The following is a 27067-nucleotide window of genomic DNA, read 5'->3' as shown; positions in this document are numbered from 1 at the left end:
TGGGCCCGTGAGCCATGGCTGCTGAGCCTGCACGTCCGGAGCCTGTGCTCTGCAACGGGAGAGGCCACAACAGTGAGAGGCCCACGTACCGCAAAAAAAAAAAAAAAAAATCTTTTGCTTCAATTCTTGTATTCAAAAATATTTCAAATACACTGATCTATTTACAATTGGGAATATCATACAGAAATCAAAATAAGTAACTATATGAATGATTCTTAGCAATAAAATACTTAGTTTAAAAAAGTCCCAAAGTATTATATACAGCCTGATAGCTTGAGAAATTTTTATATGGCGAGTTTTAAATACTATAATTTCCTCCACGTACCCACCACTCAGCTTCCATCTTGGCTGATCTTGCCTCATCTATATGCTTTGGCCCTCCTTTATTATTTTGAAGAAAATCTCAGTCATCAGAGAATACCATTTTTATAATGTTAAAAATAACTAAAATTTAAAAAATATTTTCGTGAATACAGTACATGCAGTAAAACTATATCAAAAGAGACTCAAGGCCTTGAGAAGCACAGCACTTTGGATGACGGTGACTGCGGGTGAGGGGAGCGTCAAGGTGTGGACTAGCGTCTGAGATTTTGTCTTGAGTGGCCAGTTCTGGGTACTCAGCACCCTGTTAAAAATAACTGCGTAAAGAATTAGCTAGACACATAAAAGTAGATCATTCAAGAACCAACAGGAAAGAGTATGCGAACCAAGCATTCAAATTCATCCAGTTCTGTGCACTAAGAGTCCCATTGGTCCCCTTTTCTGTCTGAGTGAATGAAGTCATCATTGCCTTCCTTTTCAAAGGTGACTACTGCGTGTGCCAGAAGAGGACTTTGAATCTCACTTGTCTGAGGTCCTGGGTAGATGGGTTGGACTATGCATGCATCCATAAGCATGCCCTGGTCCTTTTTGCTTTAACCCACTTCACTTTGCCTTACTCCTGCCTGAATTCTGGGACCTATAACCACAGCTTGGTAGAAGAGGCAGCAGAATAATTGCGTCCTGCATCGGAGAGGCACAATCATTACAGCCAAATGTACCGTGAGGGCTCCAATAAGATGCCTGTGCAGCGAACTTTATTTCTGGCAGGAGAAATTTCAGAGCAAGGGGGAAGATAGGGAGGAAGGAAGAAGAGACAGAGGAGAGAGGTGAAACAGAAAGAGAAAGAAAGCAGGGAGAGTGTTTACTCATAGCTATTTACAGTACATATTTTCTCAATCCAAGATGTATTTAAATGGATTAATTTGAAGAACTGTTCAAATTTGAACAGTTCTTGAAATTTGAAGAACTTTCAGCCTGTGTCCTGACTTGAGTTTTAGATGTCAATACAATTTTGGTCAGTTGAATTGCTTGATTTAATTAACTCTGAGCTGTTAAGCAAAGGGGTGGGGGCAGAGTGTAATGCATTGAGACCCCCTCTTTTAACCCATGTTCTGACCTATTGAGCAGGTCATGTAAGCTCTCTGGGTCTCAGTTTCCACGTCTGTGAAAACAAGGAGGATGGACTAGAAGATTCTAGGATCCATTTCAGGGGTAACATTTTGTGATTTTCAGTGCTTGAACAGACCATAAATAGCACAGACAAGGGTATTCCACAGGGATTTAAAAGACCAGTACGTTTGGTCTCTGACTCCCCAGACTGATGTTCTGTTTCTACACATGCAGTAGCTTAGGTCTTGAGCTGTCATGTATTTCCACATTTTCTTATGATTTGAAACCTTAAAAGGAAATGAGGGTTGCAAAATCTTCTCCCCAAAACCCTGTGTTAAATGGAGCAAAACTTTTCTTAAATAAGGAAGAGTTCTCTGAATGGGAACAGCCACTAAATCAACCTCAGATTCTAGGTATTCGCTAACACAAGTCACAGGTAGAAAATGTCTCTCTAGTTTGGAGAACCCTAGGATACTGAGAACCAGTCCTGAAATACACACACACACACACACACACACACACACACACACACACACACACACACACACACACCCACATTTATAATTGAAGGAAGCATCTTTTTTCAGTCTGTGCAGTCTGATTTAGGGCCCAGAATCATGGCTCTTCTATCTAGAGAGGCACAGGTGACAAGGCATTAGATGCTGTGCTTAATATGTGATGAAGGTCAAATATGTGATGAACACATTATTTAATAAATAGTGCTGGGATCACTATTTGTTCACCTGAAAAATGTCAAGTTGAACCCTTAACTCACATTATATACTTAAATACATTCCAGATGGACTAAAAAATTAAATAGAAAAGTAAAACTACAAACTAAGTAGAAATAACATGGATATAATTTTGGATTGAGAAGCCTTTTCCAAGACAGAAACTATGAAGAAATAGGTGGATAAATTTGACAACCTAACAGTTTTATATTTCTGTACATCCTAAAAATATAAAAGTTAAAGGCACAGGACAAACATGATAAAGAATCAGTATCTCCCTGATAGCAAGAATTCTTATTAGTCAATTCAGAAAAGATACCCCTCCAAAAGAAAAAAAAAAAAATTGGCATAGGCAGTTGGCAAGAAAGAAGTAGAAAATAGCCTCAGGGATCATCAAAGTACAATAAATTAAAACAACAAGATACTATTTTGCCCATGAAGTCAAAGAGTTAAAGGACTGATAATAGCCTTGGTAATGGTGTGGTGATATTAACACTCTAAGGTTAGATTTACTCTTGGCTTTAGTATAAAATCTTAGGAAAGACATGAAAGCTTTCTGAGCCTCAACTTTGTCATCTCTAAAATGGAGCACATGATAGTCTCACAGGGTGAGTGAAAAGATTAGATGAGATAATGAATTTTAAAAACAACTTTGTAAATCCGAAAGGAATAGACACACAGCTATACAAGTATAATATACAGGTCTAATTACTGGGTCTGATAAGCCAGGTGGACCAGTGCTATGCCTCAAAGAAAAAAAGGGAGATGGAGGGGTAAGTAAACTTGCTTCCTCGATGCCGTATTTAAGCTAAGGTACTACTCAGGTAAGTGCCTTGCAAGAGCTGTGTGGCATTGAAGCTTCAGTAAGCTACAGTTTAGAGGTGCTGCTAACAAGGACTGAGGCAGCTGGATATTGTCATAGGAGCAGCAGACACAAAGAGGGCCCTAAAAATGATGTTGGCAGGAGTGGATGCCCCAAACCACCACTCATTGACAGCAGCCATGACAAGAAGTAGTGATGGAAGCCACTTCCAATGACAGAAACTTCCCCAGTGGAGCATCTGCTGAGTGTGGTCCCTGGTACAGGACTGTGTCCCAGGAGAGGAGCCACTAGCAGCGAGGTCAGTAAGCCTGGCAGGAATTACCCTCGGAGCTACCGTTGAGAGTGGCGGCTCAGAGATGGCACTGTGGAGATCCCGGGGGAGGTGGAGACCGTTGGTCTTCTGTGTAGTAGTTAAAACATGTGGGCTTCAGACCAGGCTTCCTGGGTTCAATTCCTGATTCTACCAGGATTTGTGTGACCTTGGGGAAGGTCTCTGTGCATCACTTTTCAGAGTTGTTCAATGTAGATAATAATTGCATCTAACTGATATGGTTATTGTGAGAATGATATGAGTTAACACACATAAAGCATTTAAAGATTCATGGACCATAATACATGCCTCACTCATGTTAAGTATATATTATTGCTGTGGTTATCGGTAATCCTACTGCTATCACTACCATCATCTTCTTTAAGAGAGACTAACAGCTTCTCACTAGGAAACTTGGCATCACTGGAGGCTTATATTTTTGGTTGTCACCACCATGCAAGACCTAGAGCTCCTCTATTTCTCCAAAAGGAAAGAAGGTCTAATAAAAGAGCTGTCACTGTAGCAGTAGATTATTCCCCTTGCTACATAGAGAAGTATTCATCTGTCATTTGACTCCGCCTCCTCTTTTCCATGGAAAGAAAGAAAGTAAAAGTCTTCAGCCTGCACTATGGGAACTTACAGCATTCACCAAGATGTAGCAGCCTCTCACATCCACCAGAGACCCCTTTCAGGTTCACAGTCTCAAATCCATGCTCCAAACAAGTGCCCCCAGTGGGAGGACTATTACTATACCCCAGCAACAGAGAAGCCAAGTATAACTTCTGTTCCATGTATTCAACAGTAAGTTCAAATATCTCAACCATGAATATTTCCTAGAGAATATCCCATGATGGTTTTGGAATTTCCAATATAGAGGAGCTTGATAAAAAAATGAATGAGAGCAGGTCAAACTTCACTTCCCAAATGACTTTGCCCTTCCCTTCTAGGTCAAAGTGTGCTTTGTGCCCTGGTGTTAGTGGTGCTATAAAGCAAAACCTTTTCCCTATGTAATTTTGAAATTTAAAAGATTTGAGAAACTAATTTTAAAATACAGCATTTGGGTGACTGTGACCAGTGACACGTGCAGAGTGAACCTGCAGTCAGGGATGTCTGATCCCTACCGCCCCAAGTTTGGTGCTATTGAACAATTGTAACTGCCAATCAGAAGAATGCTCACTATAAGATGTCCCTATTTAAGGCATGTGATTGGATTAGCAATTAATTATTCATGTCATAAGAGAGAGAGAGTATACTTGCTATGACCAATAGCTCCTGGTATGGAAAAAGGAGAGGCTCAAGAGATGGTCTGGGTCATGCTCATGCCATCAGACACACAAGGTACCTTCATCTCTACTCTAAAAATGAAATCACCAAGGTTTCAAGAGGTTAATTGACTTGTCCAAGATCACTCCATTAGATCATTATTAGTGGGAGGGAACAAGGGTGAAAGGAAGAAAATAACTATTTGCCTTACCTGCCATCCATACTATCTTTTGCTCCAGGGAGAACAAGGAGCCATAACCATCAATAACTATAGAATATACACCAAACTCTCCACTATAAACTATAGAAGAGGTAGTCAGAGAGAAGGAGAGTAGATAAGAAACAAAATGCCTGGACACTCAAAATGGACACAACAAATCAAATCCTAGATGTTGAACAGGCAGGACCCTTGGACAATGGGTCTACCCATGTTGTCAGGGATGAGTTGAAAGAAGAGAGTTATGAGAGGTGATGGTGCAGTCCGCATTGTTGACTTCTCAGAGGAGCAACTTGACTTTCCTGTGCTGTTTATTCCCAGCTACTCGGTTGGAGCAAAGGGACCACTATTACTTCTGGGCTTCCTTAGGGGTTGCTGAAAACATGTTCTGCTTTCCATGTGTAGTAGCATCTATAAAATGAGAATAACAATGATAGCGGTGATTTTGGAGAGTGGTTGCAAGAACTAAATTGGATGATATTTGTGAAGTAGTCAGCATTATATCGAGCACATCGTTATTCCCTAACAAAAGTGAATCCACTGCTTCTTTTCTTAGGAAATAGAAGTAGAGGCAAAAACTGGTATCATACTCTGTTGGCCTTTTCCTCTTTCCCTCTTCTCTGCTTTGAACTTGAAATAAGAGTGCCTGGGCTGAATAATATACTTCTATTGTAGGTGGGTTTTTTTTTGTTTTTTTCCTTTATCTCTTGAACTGTGAAATATCAGAGTAAAACCAAGAAAATAAATGTTCGATTCACCAGCATTTTGATCCTGTGCAAACCTTTGATAAGATAAGGCAGTTTCACGCAACCACGTGTTACATAGTCTCAGTGTCATATATTTATGAGGAATGGAACACTATTACTGTAGATTTAATCTGGATGTTGTATCAACGTGTATTATCAAGCCAAGCGTTCAAGTTATGCTGTTAATGTGACTAAACCCAAAGTAAAGACAACAGAGTACTTACTCATAACACACTCTAGAGCAGGAATAAAATTGGGATGTACCTCTGAGGGGCTGCGGCTGGGGATAGCCTACTGATATTTACAGAATATGCCATGTTTCAGAGGACGCATCTCTCCCTCTGTAGTATGACTTGAATAGTATTCTGATCCTGCTTGTTTTAAGAGGGTCAACAAATCAGCCAACCTTAAGAAGAGTCATATAAGAAAAGTGCACTTGTGTTATCAGAAGGAAGGGAAGAGTGGGGATAGATCTGTTAAAAGCCCACTGACCACAAAGGAAGGGCAGATATGCCAATCCTACAAAGCTTTGGCTGGACCACGGAGCTCAGAAGCAGGAACTGTTTCTTTAAGAGAGAGGAAGAAAAATGAACCCAGAGTCCATTATGGAGGGAAAACTCTTCAGTACATGGTATTTGTATTAGTTGGAAACAACAAACTTTGGCTGAGTTTTAATTTTAAAAAGTTTCTTGAAGACATATTTAATTGATTCAGAAAAACCTGGAAGATGGAGAACCAAGAAAATAAAGAGGCTAGGACCAGAGCCAAAACAGTGCTACAGGAATTTTCTGATCGGGATGGTGTATTGGTTTGCTAAGGCTAGCATAACTAAGGACCACAGACTGGGTGGCTTAAACAACAGAAGTTTATTGTCTTACAGTTCTGGAGTCTAGAAGGCCAAGATTGAAGTGTCTGCAGGGCTGGTTCCTTCTGAGGGCTGTGAGGGAAGGATCTGTTCCAGGCCTCTCTCTTTGGCTTATAGATGGCCTTCTTCATGTTCAAATGGCATTCTCCCTGTATTTCTCTTCACATTGTCTTCCTTCTTTGCATATCTCTCTGTCCAAATTGCTCCTTTTTATAGGAACATCAGTCATTTTGGATTAGTGCCCACCCTAATGACCTCACTCTAACTTGATGACCTCTGCAAAGACCCTATCTCCAAACAAGGTCACGTTCTGAGATACTTGGGATAAAACAATCAACATAAGAATGAGGGGGGAGACATAATTTGACCCCAAACAGATAGCCCCACTCGATACTACTTATAGGACTCTGTTTCCTTCTGGTGCTATTACCCCTGCTACCTAGATCACTGAGGGAGGAATGCTCCACTGCCCCAGCTGGAAGCATTTGGCTGGACTTGGTCTCATGCACACACCACCCCTGCCAGTGAGCAGAAAGAAAACTAGAATTGGACTCTTCAGTTTCTAGAGTGGGAGGCAGGTTCTGCCTTCTGCCAAGATGCATGCTATGAGAACACCTTAAAAGGATGTTTCAGTGGCTGAGCAGTTAAAAACCTGTCAAGTAGCCACGTCAGTACTTTTTCAGCCAACCAGTGTCTTCAGGGAGGCATGTTAGTCTTCAGAAAGAGGCTCTGAATAACATATAAATAGAGGGTCTAGAACCAAGTCAGTTGAAGAGGGACTCTAATGATTAATGGCAAAACTTGTAAGTTGTAGTCCAAGTCTCTCTCTCTTCAGATTGAGAGAGGTGGGATAATGTGGAGCCTTTCTGCTCAAAGTGATTGACTTCTGCCTTCACAATCCCAAACGGAAGAGGCAAGCACCCAAGTCCCTGTAGCCCTTGTCCTCTCTGACTTTGCCACCACAGTCATCTGTGATGAGACATATAAGTGCTGAGAAGTGGGGAGCAAAGGTTTCTTTGGATTAGGAGAGAAGCAAAACGAGGCAAATGATGCCAGAGCCCTTGGTCAGAATCACTGCTGAGTAATAGACATCCGTGTTAGGAGAGTCTCTATGGAAACTTATCTAGAGAGAAGAGTGTCAGGGAGAAAACTCAGTCCTGTGTCTTCTCATGGGAATACATAAGAATCAAATGAAATACGCACCTGAGAATGCACAGCTACTGCCATGACAAGGTTCTTGGCTTCACACCTCTCATGACCATGCCTTCTATGGGCGATTCTTTCTGCAGGGCTCTCTTGCCCACTTGCAGTTTCATTATTTATTGAGCACCTCTTGGGCCAGGCACCGTGCTAGGGACTGGAGACGCAAAGATGAAGAGACTTGATCCCTGTCCTCAGGGAGATTGCAGCATACTGGGGGAGACTGACATGCTCATAAAGAGCTACAAAACAATACTTTTAAAGCATATATCAGTATGTGGAATTATGTGTATTTTCATGTCTTTATAATTATTCACTCTCTGTCCTCCACCACTACAGTGTAATGGACTTTGTTACATTCACTGCTGAGTGTGCAGCACCTCAGCACCTCTCCAGTCTAGAGAATGTTCGGGATTCAGTACATATGCATGAGTAATTTCTACACTAGAAGCATATCAAAAAGAGTGTGCAAGTCTGCTGAGGGAAGTCAGGGAGGCTTCCCAGAGGAGAAGGCTCTACGTCATCATGATTTGATCTCATTGTGGTGGATTAATTGCATTATCAGCCATGGGATTTTCATACCTCCCTATATGCATGCCCTCTGACATTGAGCTTGACCATGTGGCTTCTTTGGACAATGGGATAGTAGCAAATTTGATGCAAGCAGAAACTTGAAATGTGGTTTCTGATTTCTCTCTTGGAACCTTGCTGCCACCAGAAACACAAGCCTGGACTAGCCTGCTGGGAGACAGGAGACCATATGGGACAGAGATGAGTTACCCCAGCTGAAGCCCATCCCAGACCAGCTAGCCCCATGAGAGTGGACAGCTGATTGCAGATACGTGCATGAGCCCAGGCCAGATCAGCAAAGCTGCCCAGCTCATTCATAGAGGAATGAGAAAAAAATAAATTGCTGTTTTAAGCCAATAAGGTATGAGGTAATTTGTTACACAGCATTACTGTGGCAGTAGATAACTGATACACTCACCATCTCACTCAACAACCACCTGTGAAATAATACTTTTTATTGCCACTTCAAATATAAGAAAACTGAGGTTCAGAAACAAATAAATAGGAGGAAAATAGAATTTAGCCTGAGTCTTTATACCATAGCTGCCTTTATATTAGAAATATGACTCTGATATATCATGGGAGCCTGTGAGTTAATGATGTAAAGGAAGGGAGGAAGGGAGAGAGGGAAGGAAGAAGGGAGAGAAGGAAGGAAGGAGGGATGAAGAGAGAAAAAAAAGGGGGGAGGGAGGCATCTCTTTGTTCCCCAAGGCAATGTTCACTAATTTAGTCACACAGGTGGTACTTAGGGAGTTCTCAGTGATGTTTATTATAAACCATAGGCTAAATTAAGAGATAGATGAAAGGGACCTTTTTAAGGGTGAAAAAGGAAAAGAGGAATAAGCAAGAAAGAACAGGGAAAAGGCTGGATATGTTTCTGTTAGATGAAATCATTTATCCTACTTTTGGCTGGGTGGGCAGGGAAGGACTGTCTGGAGAGGTGGCAATCTGAGATCTGAATAACAAGAAAGAACCAGCCACGTGAGGATCAGGGAGAACAACATTCCAAGGCAAGAGAACAGCTGTGGCAAAGGAACAAAAGCTAAAACAAGCTTGGCAAGTTCAAGGACTCAAAGGAGGGCTAGGGTGGTCTGAGCAAAGTAGAGGAGGAGGGCAGATTTTATTCTAGGTGACGTCGGACTTGGGCGTTGAAAAATGTGGCTCTAGATTGTGGGGAGAATAGACTACAGGCAGGCAAACATGGAAGCAGGGAGCCCAGGTAAGAGGTTAGCATTGTTGTCCCCGGGAGAGCTGACGGCTGCTGGACTGTGACATTGGTGGTAAAGATCATGAAAGTGGAGTTTTCTTGGCGTTAGACTCAATCAGACCCGTCACTAAACTGGATATCAGGGAAAGGCAGGAATCAAGAATGACTCCGAAGTTTTGGGCTTGATCAACGGGGTGAGTAGGGGTGCCATAGAGACAACTGCAAGAAGAAGCGGGTTTGGTTTGGTTTTTCCCAGAGTTGGGGATTAATAGGAAAATGAGAATGGAGAGAGAAGAATGGGGATAAAGGGTCAAAACTATCGAGCCTACGCTGGAGAGAGACTGGGTTACCTTCTCCTCTACAGTATCACTCTGAAGCATCAGTCCACAGCCGGCGGGCCGTGATCTAGTGTTTTAACATGTGTGAATGATCCAGGAAGGTTGGATTGTTATGGAGTAAAGACAGACAATTAAAAAAATAGAACCACAGCACTGCTAAAAAACAGCTTCTTAGTAAATAGCAACAGCTCAAGGCAGAGCATGCAAAGTTTGTTTTTCCTCTCCTAACTTAAGCACAGCACACATGTGAGGCCAGCGCTAGGCAGCGGTGAGTCCTCGGGTAACCACCTCCCTTTCCACACACCCTTCTCTGCCACAATGGAAAAAAAGAGACCTTTGGGTCTCTTTTCTAATATAGCTCACGCTTTAATAGCACTTCAGCTGGTTGCTGACAATAGCTCAGTGAGGAGAGCAGGAAAGATACGATTATCCCCAATTTTTAAATTGGAAATCTGAAGCAGAGGCAAGGCCACGTGACTAATGAGTGATGGAGCTGGGACCTTCCAGTACCCAGGTCAGTGTGCTTTCATGGCGCAAGCCTCTCTCTCCTTCCTAAGGCTGACTCTGTGTTGTTGAGGCTCAGCCCTTTGAATTTCTCAAACATGTTCTCCAGCCTCGGAGACCACCTCTGGTCAACCCCAGTTTTCAGTCCCCTCCTCTCCTCACCCCTTCCCTACCCAACATGGCTTCCACGGCTCATCCCTTCATCCATTAGGTTGTACACTCCGTGAAGCCCCATGAGAACCCATCCTGTGATGATGTGAATTCAGTAGACGTTCTCTACGTGGCCCCATTCTCATTTCACTAACCTAGGCATAACAAGGCTCTCCACTGTACACCATATGCGTCATGTTATGATGGGGTTTTACTCTACGATCCATTCCTTTTTACTCCTCCTCCATCACATCCACTGGCCAACTGTTCACCTCAGGTTCAGTACTTGGGCTGCCAAGAACTGCTGGGGGAAATCACCCATCGGCCAGGTGAAGGCAAGTTCAGGCTCTGCCCCGAGATCCTGCTCTATCTCCAGTTTGTTTTCCTGAACTCTGTTTCAAGTCTTTCTACTCTTTACACTTCAGATCCCTCCCTCACTTAAAGGAGATGACTTCTTACTTCACAGGGACAATAGATTTCATATAGAAATGGCTTCAGTTTCTGGCCATGGGATCCACATATGTTCCTGCAACAGCATTTGTTGTTGTTGTTGTTTTTTACCCTTCCAATTACAGTGAAGGAGTTGGTCCTTCTCTGTTATAAGGTCTCTTCATCCACTGTGCTCTGGATCCCATGTTCCTCTGTCTTTCAGCTTGTGTATTTCCAAATTCTTCCTCAACAGGTTCAAGTCTCTATCAAAAAGTAAGACAAAACAAAAATCCTTCCTTAGACTTCCATCTCCTACTCTAGCCATTATTTTGTCAGTCTCCACCCATTCATAGTGAACTTCTCATCTTTACCATCTTTTAAACTCTTATTCACTCTTCAACCTCTTACCAAACCTGGCTTCCTTCCCTATTACTCTATCTAAACCTGTTCCACTAACCCACGATCTCCATGTTGCTATGTTTGATGGACACTTCCTCATCTGATCTTATCTCTCAGACGTATGACACACAGTTAGACATTCCATACTTACCTTCAGGAAACATTCTGGACTTTATGGCATCATTTGCACTAGGTTTGCTTTTAATTGGCTGACCAGCCCTTCTTTTTCACTCTGCTCTGTAGCCACCTTATCTTCTTCTACTCAGCTATTAAATTTCTTCTCATTTGACACACTCCTCAGGTGATCTCATCCATACTCTGTACACAGATAACTCCCAAACCTTGACCTACTGCCAAGAACTTTCTACTGAACTTCAGACACATGTATCCATCTGTCTGCATGACGTCTGCATGGATAAGCTTAATAGACTTCAAAAAGAACATGGTGCAAATTTGAGCTTGTGATCTTTCTCCTTGACATTATACTCTTCCTCCAGCAAATGACCCCACCATCCACTCAGTTGTGCCTGTAAAAATCCTAGTTGTTACCCGTAATAAGTACTGTCATTCTCGCCTGCTTAGCAGTCATTCACCATTGCACTGGTAACAGCTCCTCAAATTTCCTTTCCCACTCTGCATCTATTTGCTTCAGAGGGACAGATTCTGCCTTTCAGCCCCAGGGGTGAACATGATACCCAGGACTAACCAATGAAACTCAATTCTAGAATATTTCCTGAAAACAGTGAGAAGTTCTCTTCTGCTGGAGTTGCTACTCTGTGAGGATGTGAACCTGGAGCTGCCAGCATGTGGAAAGAGCTTTTCAGAGAGAGGGTGAAGCCAAAGCAGCAGATAAAGAATCAGAAAGAGATCTACTCTGTGAGGCATCATCTGAACTCCTGGATCCAGCCATGCCTGAAGCATCTGAGCTACTCCCAGGACTTTTTCTGCACCTGAATCAATCAATTTCCTTTTAGGCTTAAGCTAGTTTGAATTGGGTTGCAATCACTTGTACAGAAACCGTTCTATTATCTTTAGTGCCTCCCCTTCCCTCACCCCCTCACACCCCTCCCCATCCAATCAGTCCCTCAGTTTTTTTGATTCCACTTCCTAGTTAGCTAAATATCTCTAAAATCACTCTTCTTTGATTTATTCCAACCATCACTCTAGGCCAAACCATTATCTCTCAGCTGGACAATCACAGTGGCATTCTAACTGATTCCTTGTATCCCCTCCTGTTTCTTCAATCTGCTCTCTACACAATGGTCAGCAAGATCTTAATAAAACCTAAATCTGACTCTGTGTCTCTTCTACTTCGAGCTCCTTACTGCTTCCTCTTGCCTAGATAATTAAGTCCCCAAATGACTCACATGGCCTGTGGCCTCTGAATGGGCTGGTCCCTGTCTAACTTTCCAGGTTCATCTCATTCCATTTTCCCTCTTATATTCTCTTCATCCCAGCGATGTTAGGCACTACTGCTAAATCTCATCACCTTTGCAAATGCCATTCCCCGTGCCTGAAGCAGTCTTCCCCCTGGTCTCCCCTCAACTAACTGATTTAAAGTTCATTCCTCAGGAGAAGGCTTCCCTAACATACTTCCATGAGCTATCTCTCACACCCCAACACCTTGTATTCTATACTTTTCCTTCTCAGTATTTGTATTTGTCATCATTTAATTAAGCATTTAATGTTAATGATTAATTTCAAATCTAAGTCCCCCACTAGACTGTATGCTCCATGTGGGATCATGCCTGTTTTGTTCATCACTATAGCTTATCAAAGGGCCTGAGATCATTTTGAATAATTTTCCTTTGTTCTGGGTACTGGGAGATAGGGTGGGAAAGAGAAATTCAAGAAAAACAGAGATGTTTGATCAGGTTTACAGATTTCATTTTAGACTAAAAGCTGTATTTTTAAGCTGTTGACCATCTGTTATACCATTAAGGCAGTATCTCTTTAGGTGAAGATAAAGCAGAAAGTTGGGCAATTTCCTAAAAATCTGGTTTATGTACAGAATAAAATATGAAAGAAAAGAAAAACATACAAAACCTCAGCCTTCCTTGTTCTCTTCAACAAGGTGTTTGATAAAAAATAATAATAATAAAGAGAGGGAGGAAGCAACACTAGATTAAAGAATCTTAAGGGACATAATAAATAGATGCAATTCAGGGTCCTAGGTTTGAGTTTGGTTTGGATAAACCACTGTAAAGGCCATTTTGGGGACAAGGAGGGGAAATTTGAATACAGGTTGGGTTTTAGACAAGAAAAAAATTTATTGACAAGGAAAGATGGAGATTATTAACTAAAGAAAGCAGGTTACAAACAGCACACCGTCTCATTTTGGTAAAAATATGTATATGTATATTTATATATGCATGGAAAAAGCTTTCAGGATCTACACACAGGTGTGTTAACAGTGGTGATCTATGGGTGGTAAGAATACGGTGCTATCATTTTCTTATTTTTTTAATCTTAATTTATAACTTTCTGCAAGGCACAAATGCTGCTTTTTGTAATAATAAAAATTAAAACATGAATGAATTTTTAAACTGTTTCAAGTAGGCTTAAACTGACTCAGATTTTCACTGAAAGCTGTCCAGGAAATTTTTTCTGTGTCCTCCACCTTGGAAATGAATAGTGTGTCCCAACTTCTAAGTAGGTCTCAGCGTGAAGGATTAAAAATTTTAACAGTCCTGGAACTGAAAGGGAATCAATCAGATATTGAGCACGCATACATTTTCTCCCGGCAATGTCAGTAAACGACCTCCCCATGAGGAGCAGGGAAGGTTGCAAGAAAGCAACCTGACAACCAGGTGCTCACCAGTCAACACTGAAGCAACCGTTTACTGCTCTAATGGAAATATCCACAGTTCATCAACTCCTAAGGGTAGTAAGTTCACAGAAATTTTAGGAAATGCTGAGTTCCAGTGCTGTCGGACAAGGAGAAGGAAGAGTATTTTGAAGACAACTGCAAAAGACTGGAAGGGTCACTTATTGGATGCTATTGAACCGATTATCAAGAGACTTGCGTTCAAGCCTTACGCCTAAGGAACTGGGAAAGTTCACAGCCATGGGAGTCCTCATATTCTTTATCTATAAAGTGAGGTCTAGACAAAATCTAACATTTTAATTGCTTCACAACCATGGTTCATTGAATAACAAGATATTCTGTGGGAAACTAAGTTATAACATTAAATATCCCGGAGAATTTTGCCAACATCCCCTTTATGAATTCTCAGACTGCTGAGCTAGTTGCCTGTAGAGGGCAGTAGTCAGTTAATAACATCTTTTTGACTTGAGCCGGAAGGGACTTCATGGATCCCTCTTTGTTATAGAGAAGGAAATTGAGGCCCAGAGAAATCAGTTTACTTGCTCAGAATCACACAGGTAGCACTAAAGCAGAGGTGAAAATATCTTTTTTTTTTCATTTAATTTTTTAAATTGAAGTACAGTTGATTTACAATGCTGTGTTAGAAAATGAAGAATTCTGATCCATGTTTAAAAAAAAAAAAAAACTTACACAGAGATCTAAACTTGAATTGCATTTAGTTGTCCATTTACTGAATCACCTCTTCTGAAAACAGTAACGTCACCACCACCATAAAACAAGGACACTATCCCAGAAAACCTACTCTTGAAGACATTTAATTCCAATGTCACTCCCCAGTCACAGTGCTATCCAGTGAAATTCCCTCAGCCTGTTACCATTCTGTTGATAAACTATGCTGTTGAAATACTTCTTTGCCAAATGCATGTCTGTAGTCCTCAAAATGCTTTGGGGTACTGGGTGGTGTGTAGAGTTTTTATTTTTTTTCCCTCTTAATCCCATCCATGGCTGTGGTTACCTGAGGTTGGTGTTCAGTTATTTCAGTCATCCTGTGATCAGATTAGATCTGCCACTTTGCAAGGTTGTCTCTTCCTTGCCAATATTCCAGAAAATTCCAGTCCATGTGGTCAAATACTATACATGGACTCAGGCTTTGTAAAACCATGACGAGGATATGTTTGATGTGTTAGCTTTGGGCTTTTCAGTTTGTTCTTATTTTGAGAAATAGACATGTAGTGGCATCATGCCGCAGTAGGAGAATCGTCAACTTCGGAGCCTAACGGAGGCTTAAATCCTGCCTCTGCTCACGTATCAGCCAGGTCTCTGCAACAAGTTACTCTGACTCTATGAGTATCAGATTTCTCATTACAGTATTTACCTTATAAGTGAAGATTAAATGAGAAAACTATAAGTACCTAGATCAGTGCCTGTAGTATATGACCTGTTATTAGAATTAGGAGAGAGCAAAAAGGAGAATTCCACAGTGTAATGGATTCAAGGTCATGGCCATTAAAGCAAGGTATTGTCTTTAAAATGACCCATGGGAAATAGATTAGATGAACATTCCAGTGGATAAGTTTCAGGAAAGTAGCTTTTGACCCACCACAAGCTAGTGCCATGGTACTCCTATTGTTCACCAACTTTCACAGCAGTGACATTACTAAAATATAGCCTAAGTCACCCCACACATGTTAGTGGTGACCAAAGAGCATGCTCCGTTAAGAACATGAGTAGAGGAACTTAGAACAGTTAGCCACTCTCACTCCATGACATTTCTAGGATGCAGAGAGGGCGTTTCAGTTTCTTTTTCAACCCAGTCTTTTCTTAGAGCTTATGGAAAAGAGAATGAAGGAGGTCCTCAAAAACATGATGGTCCAAGCATAGGTACGCTGTTGCTATGGCATTTTTTTCATAGTTTTACATAATTGGTTCATACCCTTTGAGTGCATATTATGTTCAGAGCACCAGACATGTATTATTTCATTCAAACTCCACCACAACCTGATGGGGAGATACTGTTACTGACTTCAGTATATTGACGGAGAAACTGAGGTTTGACAAGTGTGTGTTGCTTGCCCAGGTCGAAAGTAATGTGGTGAAACCAGAATGAAACAGTAACTCCAGAGTCTGTGCTGGAGACACAGCACAATATATAAGTTTGGCATCTTATACATTGGCTTTTGTGAATGTGGTAATAGTGGGCAAAAAGGTAGATAGCAACCTGAGGGGGAAAAAAACTCAAGAAATCTACTGAGAACCAAAACCATTTCCATCCCCACAGTCTACATTAACATAAGTTTTCTATTCCATGGGTCTTCTTCAGCATAACTTTACTGTTCCAGAAAGCCCAAGAAGATGGCAATTACAAATGACTTTATCGTTCACTCCAAAGACCTCCCCAAAGACCCTTCAACTCATCTACTGAAAACATCAAAGAATAATTTTACATCAATTTGAGCATTTTCAAACCCCTCACCTCAAAATCTTCACCTTGCTATGTCCGTTAATCCTAAAAATTATATTGTGGGGCTTCCCTAGTGGTGCAGTGGTTGAGAGTCCGCCTGCCGATGCAGGGGACACAGGTTCGTGCCCCGGTCCGGGAAGATCCCACGTGCCGCGGAGCGGCTGGGCCCGTGAGCCATGGCCGCTGAGCCTGCGCGTCCGGAGCCCGTGCTCCGCAACGGGAGAGGCCCGCGTACCGCAAAAAAAAAAAAAAAAAAAAAAAAAAAAAAGATGATATTGTGGTCCTCACCCAGCCCTAACCAGACCTCCCCACTCTCAAGATGAAAGACACACATTGAAGAAAACCATACTCCAAAATCTCGAAACTATTCCCAAGCTTGCCCTCCCTATTCTGAGCCTCTGCTAAGCCTGTTGAGGTGGTGAGATCTCTATTACCTGTAAAGCATTCGTTTCTTAACTGGGGCTGATTTTGCCTCCAAGAGGAAATGGAGCAATGTCTGGAGACATTTTTGATTGTCATGACTGGGGAGGCTGCTGGCCTCTAGAGGGTCAGGGTCAAGATTGCTGCTAAACATCCTACAATGCCCAGGATAATCCCCGTCTTCTAACAAAGAATTATCCAGTATCAAAAGGTTATTTTGATAATATTTGGGGGAGCTAGAATTCAAACCACTAATTAGCAATGTCTAAATTCATTCTATATAGAAGTATCTCAAACTCTGAACCATTCTGGCTATGTTCTTATTCTCATTGCTATTCGTTTCCAGTATCCCTGCAGGTTAGTAAGCCCCAAATCCATGGTGCCCATCCTCAAGAATTTCATCCCGAGAGTCTATACTACAGACAAATACCTGACTTTCTTTTTTATGGGGCTTTCCATCTTCTAAGAAAAGATCACCTGGTGGTTCATTTATCTTTAATTTCTATACGTTGTATTCTGAATGAGCAGTTTGAATTGATGGACTTGAGACCGCAGTTTTTTAGGAGATATCCTTATCTGTCTTAATAACTAGAGTTTCTGAAGGTGTGAAAATGGCTTTAATGAACAGGAAGCTTGTGCTACTGAAACCAAACAGCACTAAATCATAGCATACTAAAAGTAATAGAGAATATGGAATACTGCCTTTGGAAATTAGAATTGAATTTTACCTTTTCTTCTAGATATTTCCACGGATAACAATATTTCCTTGGACATCAGTGTTTGAGTTATAAGATCAATTTGTAACTGAAAATATAAACAGTCTACCTTTCCTGCCTGTGGTGGGTAAAAGGAAAAAGCAACTATATATAGAAAGAGTTCAAACACTGATATCACTTAAGTCTTGAAATACTGTGCAATGATTTTCTGAAGGCAAGTAATGGGTTTTGAATCTTGGGGATTTAATGAAATTAAATATCAGCCCTCACTCTGGGCACAGAAGCCAGGACTTGTGTTGTTGGAATGAAGCCCGTGATGATCTCAGCCTGTGCAGAAATTACATTGATAAACCCACAGTGCCTTTGTATTAGGCAGCAATGTGTCTGTCACCAAGAATTTCACTGAATCTTCTGGGAGCTCTCAAGCCCATCATAGAAATATTGCCTATCTCAACACTTGTCACAGGAAGGACCCGGGAGGTTTTCCTTCTTTAAAATTTTGGGGTGATGAGAGTCTCGAGTCTTGTGGGGATCCACTCAGACCCCCAGAGTTGGTATAAAGATAATGTTAAAGACAAAACATTTTAGCTAAAGCAGAGGGGGAAAGAAATCTTATCTAAATGGCCCTTACCTGACCATGGCAGAGACTCCAGAGAAATACAACTGCTGTTAACCCCCTTCCCAGGGAGTTTCCTGCAAATGCAGCTGCCATGGAGACAGACTACCCATTCCCTTAGCATCAAAAAGTCCCATAGAACCTTCCCTACCTTCCCACTGAAGCCCTAATCGCCACCACCCCTCTGTTAAATTTGGTACATGAACCTGTTAATCCCTGGCTGTTGAATGAGTTCCTCATCACTGACTACTTCCACCTGCCTGCATAAGTAATCCTTGTCTTTTCTCCTGTTAATCTGTCTATTGTTGGTTAATTTGTAGGCCCTCAACCACTAGACATCAGTTGGAAGAAGAAAAGTTTTCCTTCTTCAACAGTTCAACAGTTTGGGTGATAAGGACCGGATGGTAGGGGTGCCCTGCTCACCTAGAGACTGTAGCTGAGATCTTGGGACCTCTGACCAAGCTGACAGGTAAGTTTCCTTACCAGCCAGACTCCCAGGTCTCTCGGGGTCTGGTTGAGCAAAGGCAGTAAGAGCTTCTCTTTTTTTTTTTCTTTCCAGGGTTGAGATTAGCAGGAGAAAATACTTAACACGAACTAGTTCTTTGTATATTGTGACTCGGTTTTTTTTTTTTTTTTTTTTTTTGCTGTGAAGATATTTTTATTTACTTTTTTTGAACTTTTGAATTTTATTTATTTTTTATACAGCAGGTTCTTATTAGTTATCCATTTTAGACATATTAGTGTATACATGTCAATCCCAATCTCCCAGTTCATCCCACCACCACCACCACCACCACTTTACCCACTTGGTGTCCAAAGGTTCGTCCTCTACATCTGTGTCTCTATTTCTGCCCTGCAAACCAGTTCATCTGTACCATTTTTCTAGTTTGAGTACTCTTATTGTAGATCCTTTCCCTCCCAGGGATAGCCACTCTGTCCTATCTGTTCATCTCTTTGTGTGTCCTGAGAGCTTGGTTTGTATCTAGTAAGTGCATTCACTCTCTGGTTTTCTGTCTGCCCAGGGATGCAGGTTTTTGGGTCTGTGTTCAGAAGAAGCCAAACATTAGGTTGAGATCATGAGAATCTGTAGACTTCAGGACAAATATGTGAGCAGACTGGGCACCCCATTTGTGGCTGGTGTCCTGCTAACCATTACCAGCTCTTAGTGCGTTCATCTCAGTCTAGATAAAGGGTCTTAGTCCGTAAGGACCTTATCCTCTGTTTCCTCGTTGCCTTGCTTGTGCTGGGAAGTCCTATCCCAGTATCACCTGCCTGGTGTCAGACACAGATCAGAAGGTCTGTAACTGGAGGTGTCTCACTTTAAAACACACAAAAAAATTATTTTCTTTATTTTTTTGGCTGCATCAGGTCTTAGTTGCAGCATGTGGGATTGTGGCGTGTGGGTTTTCTCTCTCTAGTTGTGGCGCGCAGGCTCAGGGCGCATAGGCTCTGTAGTTGTGGCATGCGGGCTTAGTTGCCCTGTGGCATGTTGGATCTTAGGTACCAGACCAGGGATCGAACCCGCGTCCCCTGCATTGGAAAGTGGATTCTTTACCACCGGAACACCAGGGAAGTCCCAAGGTAGCTCACTTTTATGGGAAACTAGAGACACATGTTTTCACAAACACCACTCCCATCACCTGTGGCAAATGAGATTCTTTGCTTTCTTTCTCTTTGGCTATTGTTGGGAGTGACTAAATTATGGGTCTTCATTTTCTGCACCCTTTTGGGGGGTTGCCTCTTGTGTCCATGGCTAAATCATAAAAAGGTCCATTGGTTTTGAGGCACATTTTAGAATACCTATACGTTTGCAGATCCTAAGTCGTCAGTGGCCAGACAACAGATCTTTTGATTTGAAAAAGAGTTTATATTTGTAAGAATTTTTAGAGAACTCTCACCCTAAACAAATATCCTATTACCAATATGGAAAAATCAAACTGAAAGGAGGACATAAAGAAAGATCACAGCTAGCTTAAAAGTCTCCCTTAACAAAATTAAAGAACAGAAATCAAAATCTATATCCACCATAAACTCCCTCCTCCACCTCCCTGCTACAAATGGCCCACTTGGGCCTTTCCCCTGAAGGTTAATTGGGCTAAAGTGGAATGAAGTACTCAGAGGGAAGGAATACATCCTAAAGCCTTTGTTGAACGATTTATAAAAACATTCCAAAGACACAGAGCTCTAAATCCAGAAGCCCTGGAACATAGGAATCTTGGTTTCTGCCTTAATTGGAACTCTCTCTGATATACGTAAGAATTTCAAAATAATATAGTTGGATGGGTAGGCCAGCCCCTTAATATCATTACTGAGGCTGCCACTCAATTCTTTGAAGAATTAAAAATATCTGTCCTGGGCTTCCCTGGTGGCGCAGTGGTTGAGAGTCCGCCTGCCGATGCAGGGGACACGGGTTCATGCCCCGGTCCGGGAGGATCCCACATGCCGCGGAGCGGCTGGGCCCGTGACCCATGGCCGCTAAGCCTGTGCGTCCGGAGCCTGTGGTCCGCGATGGGAGAGGCCACAACAGTGAGAGGCCCGCGTACCGGAAAAAAAATTAAAAATCTGTCCTTACCTTACTAACCAAGTCTTTATAAAATCAGAAATATGGCTCTAGAAGTAACCCAAAGTACACCCATCTTTCTGACCAGTTCCAAAGCCTCCCCTATTCATCTCAAGATACTTGCTGATACTTTAAGTCAGGATGTTGGAAAAGGGACTGACCTGAACTTAAGAAAAAAGAGACACAAATAGCCTCAGCCTCCTCAGTCCCGCTCCTCTGAAACCTCTTCGCAACTAGGCCTCAACCTGGGCCAATTAGAAACTACAGACTCTCAACACAAATAATTCTGCCCACCTACTACATCCCCCTCTCCCCCTCCCCCCTTAAAAATGCCTGTTTGCAAAGGCTCAGTGCTACCAGACAAATTTACTGTTGTCCCAGCCAAAATCTGGTAATAGGCAAATATGCCCCTGAAAACGCTCTTAGAGCAGTTATTTTAAAAGGTTGCTTTCTTCCTCTCCCTCTTTGAGTTGTAAATCTTCTACCACCCAGAACCGTCTTCTCCAGGACCCGAGAGCCATCTCTTTAAAATGCAAACATCCAAGGAAATTAGGCTGGCTCTCAGCCTGAGGGATCCCTTGCTTTTAATTGTACTATTGCTTTCTGTCATAAAATATACGAAATTTATTTCTCCTCTTAATAAAAACCAATTAATATCCCCCTTTAATGAGCCCCCAGTGCTCTTTTCCTTAGCACTCCCCGGGCTTTAAAAAGTAACTTCTCGGGACTTCCCTGGTGGTCCAGCAGTTAAGACTCTGCGCTCCCAATGCAGGGGGCCCAGCTTCGATCCCTGGTCAGGGAACTAGATGCTGCACGCCGCAACTAAAAAGATCCTGCACGCGGCAACTAAGACCCGGCATAGCCCAACAAACAAACAAATAAATAAATAGTAACTTCTCAGGCCACTAAAACAACCACCTGAGTGAGACTGAACTACAGCCCCCACTGATTATACATCAAGGCAAAGAAAAGGTCTTAAAGGTCTCCCGCACAAATATTGGTAAAAAGCTTTAGCCCATAGGTTGAACAAATAACAACTCATTTCATCTGCTAGAAACATAGTCTGAATAAGAAGTGGGACAAAGACAAACACTAATTCTTACCTAAACTAATAAATTTTGGATTACTATGAAAGCTATAAGGTCTCTATTTGTGTCTGCATATATGCTTATGTCTGTCTATGTATGTGATATGTATATGTGGTATTTTCTTACCCCTGGATGGTATAGCCAAATTAATTTATAAAATTCCTTAAAAGAGCTCTACTTCAATTGGCTTAGAGAAAAATTAAAACATATAAATGAAATATTCCTAAAACTCAGAAATCTAAATTTTTTTTCAAATTCACATGATGTGGGTAAATCTTTAGTAAATAAGACTAGTTTAATATCATTTGTTTAATAATAAAAATAACTTTCTTCTGAGTTATCGGCATTATGATACAAACATATATTTTCAGACTACTTGGGTTTACTAATCAAATAAGCTATTATTTACTATATGTTTAAGATTATAAAACTTACAGATTTTATTTTTTTTATTGGAGTATAGTTGCTTTACAATGTTGTGTTAGTTTGTGTTGTACGGCAAAGTGAATCAGCCACACGTATACATATATCCCCTCTTTTTTGGATTTCCTTCCCATTTAGGTCACTACAGAGCACTGAGTAGAGTTCCCTGTGCTATACAGTCGGTTCTCATAAGTTATCTGTTTTATACATAGTAGTGTATATATGTCAATCCGAATCTCCCAATCCATCCCCCACCCCCCTTCCCCGCTTGGTATCCATACATTTGTTCTCTACGGCTGTGTCTCTATTTCTGCTTTGCAAATAAGTTCATCTATACCATTTTTCTAGATTCCACATATATGCGTTAATATACGATATTGGTTTTTCTCTTTCTGACTTACTTCACTCTGTATGACGGTCTCTAGGTCCATCCATGTCTCTGCAAATGGCACAATTTTGTTCCTTTTTATGGCTGAGTAGATTTTATTTTTTTTAAATTGAAGTATAGTTGATTTACAATGTTTTAGGTGTACAGCAAAGTGATTCAAAGATATATATATATGTGTGTGTGTGTGTGTGTGTGTATAGTGTATATATATGTTCTTTTTCAGGCTCTTTTCCATTATAGGTTATTACAAGAAATTGAATATAGTTCCCTGTGCTATACAGTAGGTCCTTGTTATTTATCTATTTTATATATAGTAGTGTGTATCTGTTAATCCCAAATTCCTAATTTATCCCTCCCTCCTCCTCCCCTTTGGTAACCATAAGTTTGTTTTCTATGTCTGTAAATGTGTTTCTGTTTTGTAAATAAGTTCATTTATATCATTTTTTTAGATTCCACATATAAGTGATATCATATGATATTCATCTTTATCTGACTTACTTCACTTACTATGATAAGCTCTGGGTCCATCCATGTTGCTGCAAATAGCATTATTTCATTCTTTTTTATGGCTGAGTAATATTCCATTGTGTATATACACCGCATATTCTTTATCCATTCATCTGTAATGGGCACTTAGATTGTTTCCATGTCTCAGCTATTGTAAATTTTGCTGCTATGAACATTGTGGTGCATGTACCTTTTCGAATTAGAGTTTTCATCTTTTCTGGATATTTGCCCAGGAATGGTATTACAGAATCATATGGTAATTCTATTTTTAGTTTTTTAAGGAACCTCCATACTGTTCTCCATAGTGGCTGCACCATTATTCTCACCAACAGTGGAAGAGGGTTCCCTTTCCTCCACACCCTCTCCAGAATTTAGTATTTATAGACTTTTTGATAATGGCCATTCTGACTGGTGTGAGGTGATACCTCATGGTAGTTTTGATTTGCATCTCTCTGATAATTAGCAGTGTTGAGCATCTTTGCATATGCCTGCTGGTCATCTATATGTTTTCTTTGGAAAAATGTCTATTTAGGTCTTCTGCCCATATTTTTCTTTTGACTGAGTTATTTATTTTTTTGATAGTGAGCCATATAATATATGTGTTTTGGAAATTAATCCCTTGTTGGTTGCATTGTTTGCAAATATTTTCTACCATTCTGTAGGTTGTCTTTTCGTTTTGTTTATGGTTTCCTTTGTTGTGCAAAAGCTTTTAAGTTTAATTAAGCCCCATTTGTTTATTTTTGCTTTTGTTTCCATTACTCTAGGAGACAGATCCAAAAAAAAATATGACTGCGATTTATGTCAGAGTGTTCTGCCTATATTCTCCTCTAGGAGTTTTATAGTATATGGCCTTACGTTTAGGTCCATTTTGAGTTTATTTTTGTATATGGTGTTAGAGAATGTTCTAATTTCATTCTTTTACATGTAGCTCTCCAGTGTTCTCAGCACCACTTATTGAAGAGACTGTCTTTTCTCCATTGCTTATTCTTGCCTCCTTTATCATAGATTAATTGACCATAGTGAGTGGGTTTATTTCTGGGCTTTCTATCCTGTTCCATTGATCTATGTGTCTGTTTTTGTGCCAGCACCATACAGTTTTGATTACTGTAGCTTTGTAGTACAGTCTGAAGTCAGGGAGCAAGATTCCTTAGAGATTTTATTTTAATCAAATTAAATCATTGCTCTTACAGATTTTATTTCAACAACAATTGTGTTTTATTATATGTCTGCTTAGAAGTACTTTCCAAAATCTTTTTGGTAACTTGAAACCTTAGAGTTATACAAAGTTAAATAATAGATATCCATTAAATATCCATTAAATATCTAGATCATTTCCAAATAATATAAAATACTGAAACATTAATTACTAAACATAGCTTTAAGTTTATCTATTTTGACTTCTTATTTATACAGGAAACTAAAGATATTTGGGTCTATGAACAAAAATGATATTTTTGTCATATTGAGAAATTGTACTTTGAGGGCAGCATAAGTCTCTAGAAACTGTGAGATGATGTATTGATAAATTTGCTAATCTACTACACAGTGCTGGTGGTCTATGACAGTTCACAATTGTCTACTTCCTAGTTTTCTCTGGGAAATAAAGGTTACTAAGGGTTCAAAATTATAATCAATATATGTAAATGAAGCTACTAGAAATAAATAAGGGTGAAGAAGAAAACTCTGAATGCAAAGTATTCAAGGAGTGTAGGATTGTGTTTGTTAAGAAAAAGAAAAGAGTAATTCTGTCCAAAAGTAGTTGTTTAAAGATTGTTCCATTGGCACTGTGAAGACGTGTGCTGGAGTGCACCCTCCGGCCACTGAAGCCCCTCGCCGCTGTGGTCACCTCGCTTCTCTGCGCCTCGGTCGGGACCCAGGCAGCCCGGGCGCTGCGCTGCCACCCGGACGGGCCCTCCAGCAGCTCCTGGCGCCCGAGACCCCCGCCCGGCTGCTCGCCCGCGGCCCACCGGCCGCACAAGTCTCCCGAGCCGGGCCTAGGACGGGCGGCGGCTCGGCGTGGCCGGGCTGGGCTCGGCGGCATCCACATGGCCGCCGCCGGCTGGCGGGACAGCTCCGGCCAAGAGAAGCACCGGCTCGTGGTAATCGGCGGGGGCAGCGCGGCAAGTTGGCGCTCACCATCCAGTTCATCTAGTCCTATTTTGTAACGGATTATGATCCAACCGTCGAGGATTCCTCCACAAAGCAGTGCGTGACAGATGACCGGGCAGCCCGGCTAGATATTCTGGATACAGCGGGACAAGAGGAGTTTGGAGCTATGAGAGAACAGTATATGAGAACTGGCGAGGGTTTCCTGTTGGTCTTTTCAGTCACAGATAGAGGCAGTTCTGAAGAAATCTGTAAGTTTCAAAGACAGATTCTCAGAGGAAAGGATCGTGATGAGTTTCTAATGACTTTAATTGGTAATGAAGCAGATCTGGATCATCAGAGACAGGTAACGCAGGAAGAAGGACAGCAGTTAGCACGACAACTTAAGGTAACATATGTGAAGGCGTCAGCAAAGATTAGGATGAATGTAGATCAAGCTTTCCATGAGCTTGTCCGGGTTATAAGGAAATTTCAAGGGCAGGAATGTCCTCCTTCACCAGAACCAACACGGAAAGAAAATGACAAGAAAGGCTGCCACTGTGTCATTTTCTAAGAATCCCTTGAATTTTAGCTACAAACTGCCAGGAAAAGCCCTCATCTTCTCCCTCTCTCCTTACAGTTAACATCACGCCGGTACCTTTCTAGCCTTAGATAAATGATCACCGTGGTAGCCTTAGACCAAGAAGCTGGCTAATCCTTTCCATGAAGCTAATCCAATGGTCATTCAAGACAGATTTAAAGGAAACACTAAGGCTGCTTCAAAGATTAATTCCTTTAAAATGGATATCTATATATACAGACACATTCTTTTTTTAAGGGCTTACTTTTAATAAGGATGAATCAGCTTTGGAACCTAAGCTGTTTGCCAAGCTGAAGTCATAGGTTGTGAAATAACTTTTAACTTCTGGAATCATATCGCCTACTGTTACTCTAAATAGAAACATAGGGAGTTTTTTTAAAATGTGAATTTTTGCCTATCTCTAAAAATTTTGATGTCAACTTTAGTTAACCTTAAATACACTGAATTGAATTCACAAAAGTGAGACATCTCAGACCTTTACTGATGCTATAGCCTTTGTTTTCCAGTGGCCAAAATACCAAAATGCCTATTGTATTTATAGGTTAAAAACTGCATGTAAAGCCTTTATTATTATTCCTAAAGATAATATTCTATGTGACCAAATATTTGGACTCATTCTGGACTTAGGAATTTTAGTGTTCTTGGTTTTTTAATTTAACTCTTTTCACAGCCATGTTGAGAGTAAAAATAAATAATTTCTGTCTGTCTTCCTTTTCAAGTATTTCTGGGTAAGGGATTCAAAAAATTAAAACTGTTTTTGTTTATAACATAAAATATAGAATTGATCTTTCCAGGGTCAGAGATGATTAACGTTTTGCTATATACTTTTATACGTTATTTTCTTATCAAACTAGTTAACAAGTATTTTTATATGTTTGTAAGCAAATATGCTCTCACATCATACCTCGTGTATATGTAAAGGTAAGTATTTAATTCTTACTGTGCAGTTTTAGCTGACAAAGGAAAACAAAGTGAAAACTACAGAAACTGTGGTAGAACCTTACATGCTGTTCTGGTCCTGGTTGTACCCACCTTTGGCCAGTCACATAGCTACTCAAGAAACCTTCCCAATAGAGTACGACAGGATGAGAATCTGAAATCACTTCCGATATCCCCTACTAGATACTGACTGCTATATCAAGTAGTAAGTGGTAAAACGTTTAGGTGACAATTAGTATAACTGTGGTGACTT

At 41.0% G+C, this 27067-nt stretch overlaps 1 pseudogene; it reads left to right on the top strand.

Annotated features, from left to right (window-relative positions):
• Positions 1 to 26537, top strand: part of LOC115845075 (ras-related protein R-Ras2 pseudogene) — a 572608-nt pseudogene extending 546071 nt beyond the window's left edge.
• Positions 26538 to 27067: the final 530 nt, after the last annotated feature.

Source organism: Globicephala melas, chromosome 3 (assembly GCF_963455315.2).
Source record: "Globicephala melas chromosome 3, mGloMel1.2, whole genome shotgun sequence".
In the NCBI taxonomy this organism is placed as follows: domain Eukaryota; kingdom Metazoa; phylum Chordata; class Mammalia; order Artiodactyla; family Delphinidae; genus Globicephala; species Globicephala melas.
The sequence above is the reverse complement of the archived record's forward strand: the minus strand, read 5'-3'. Positions and strand labels throughout refer to the sequence as shown.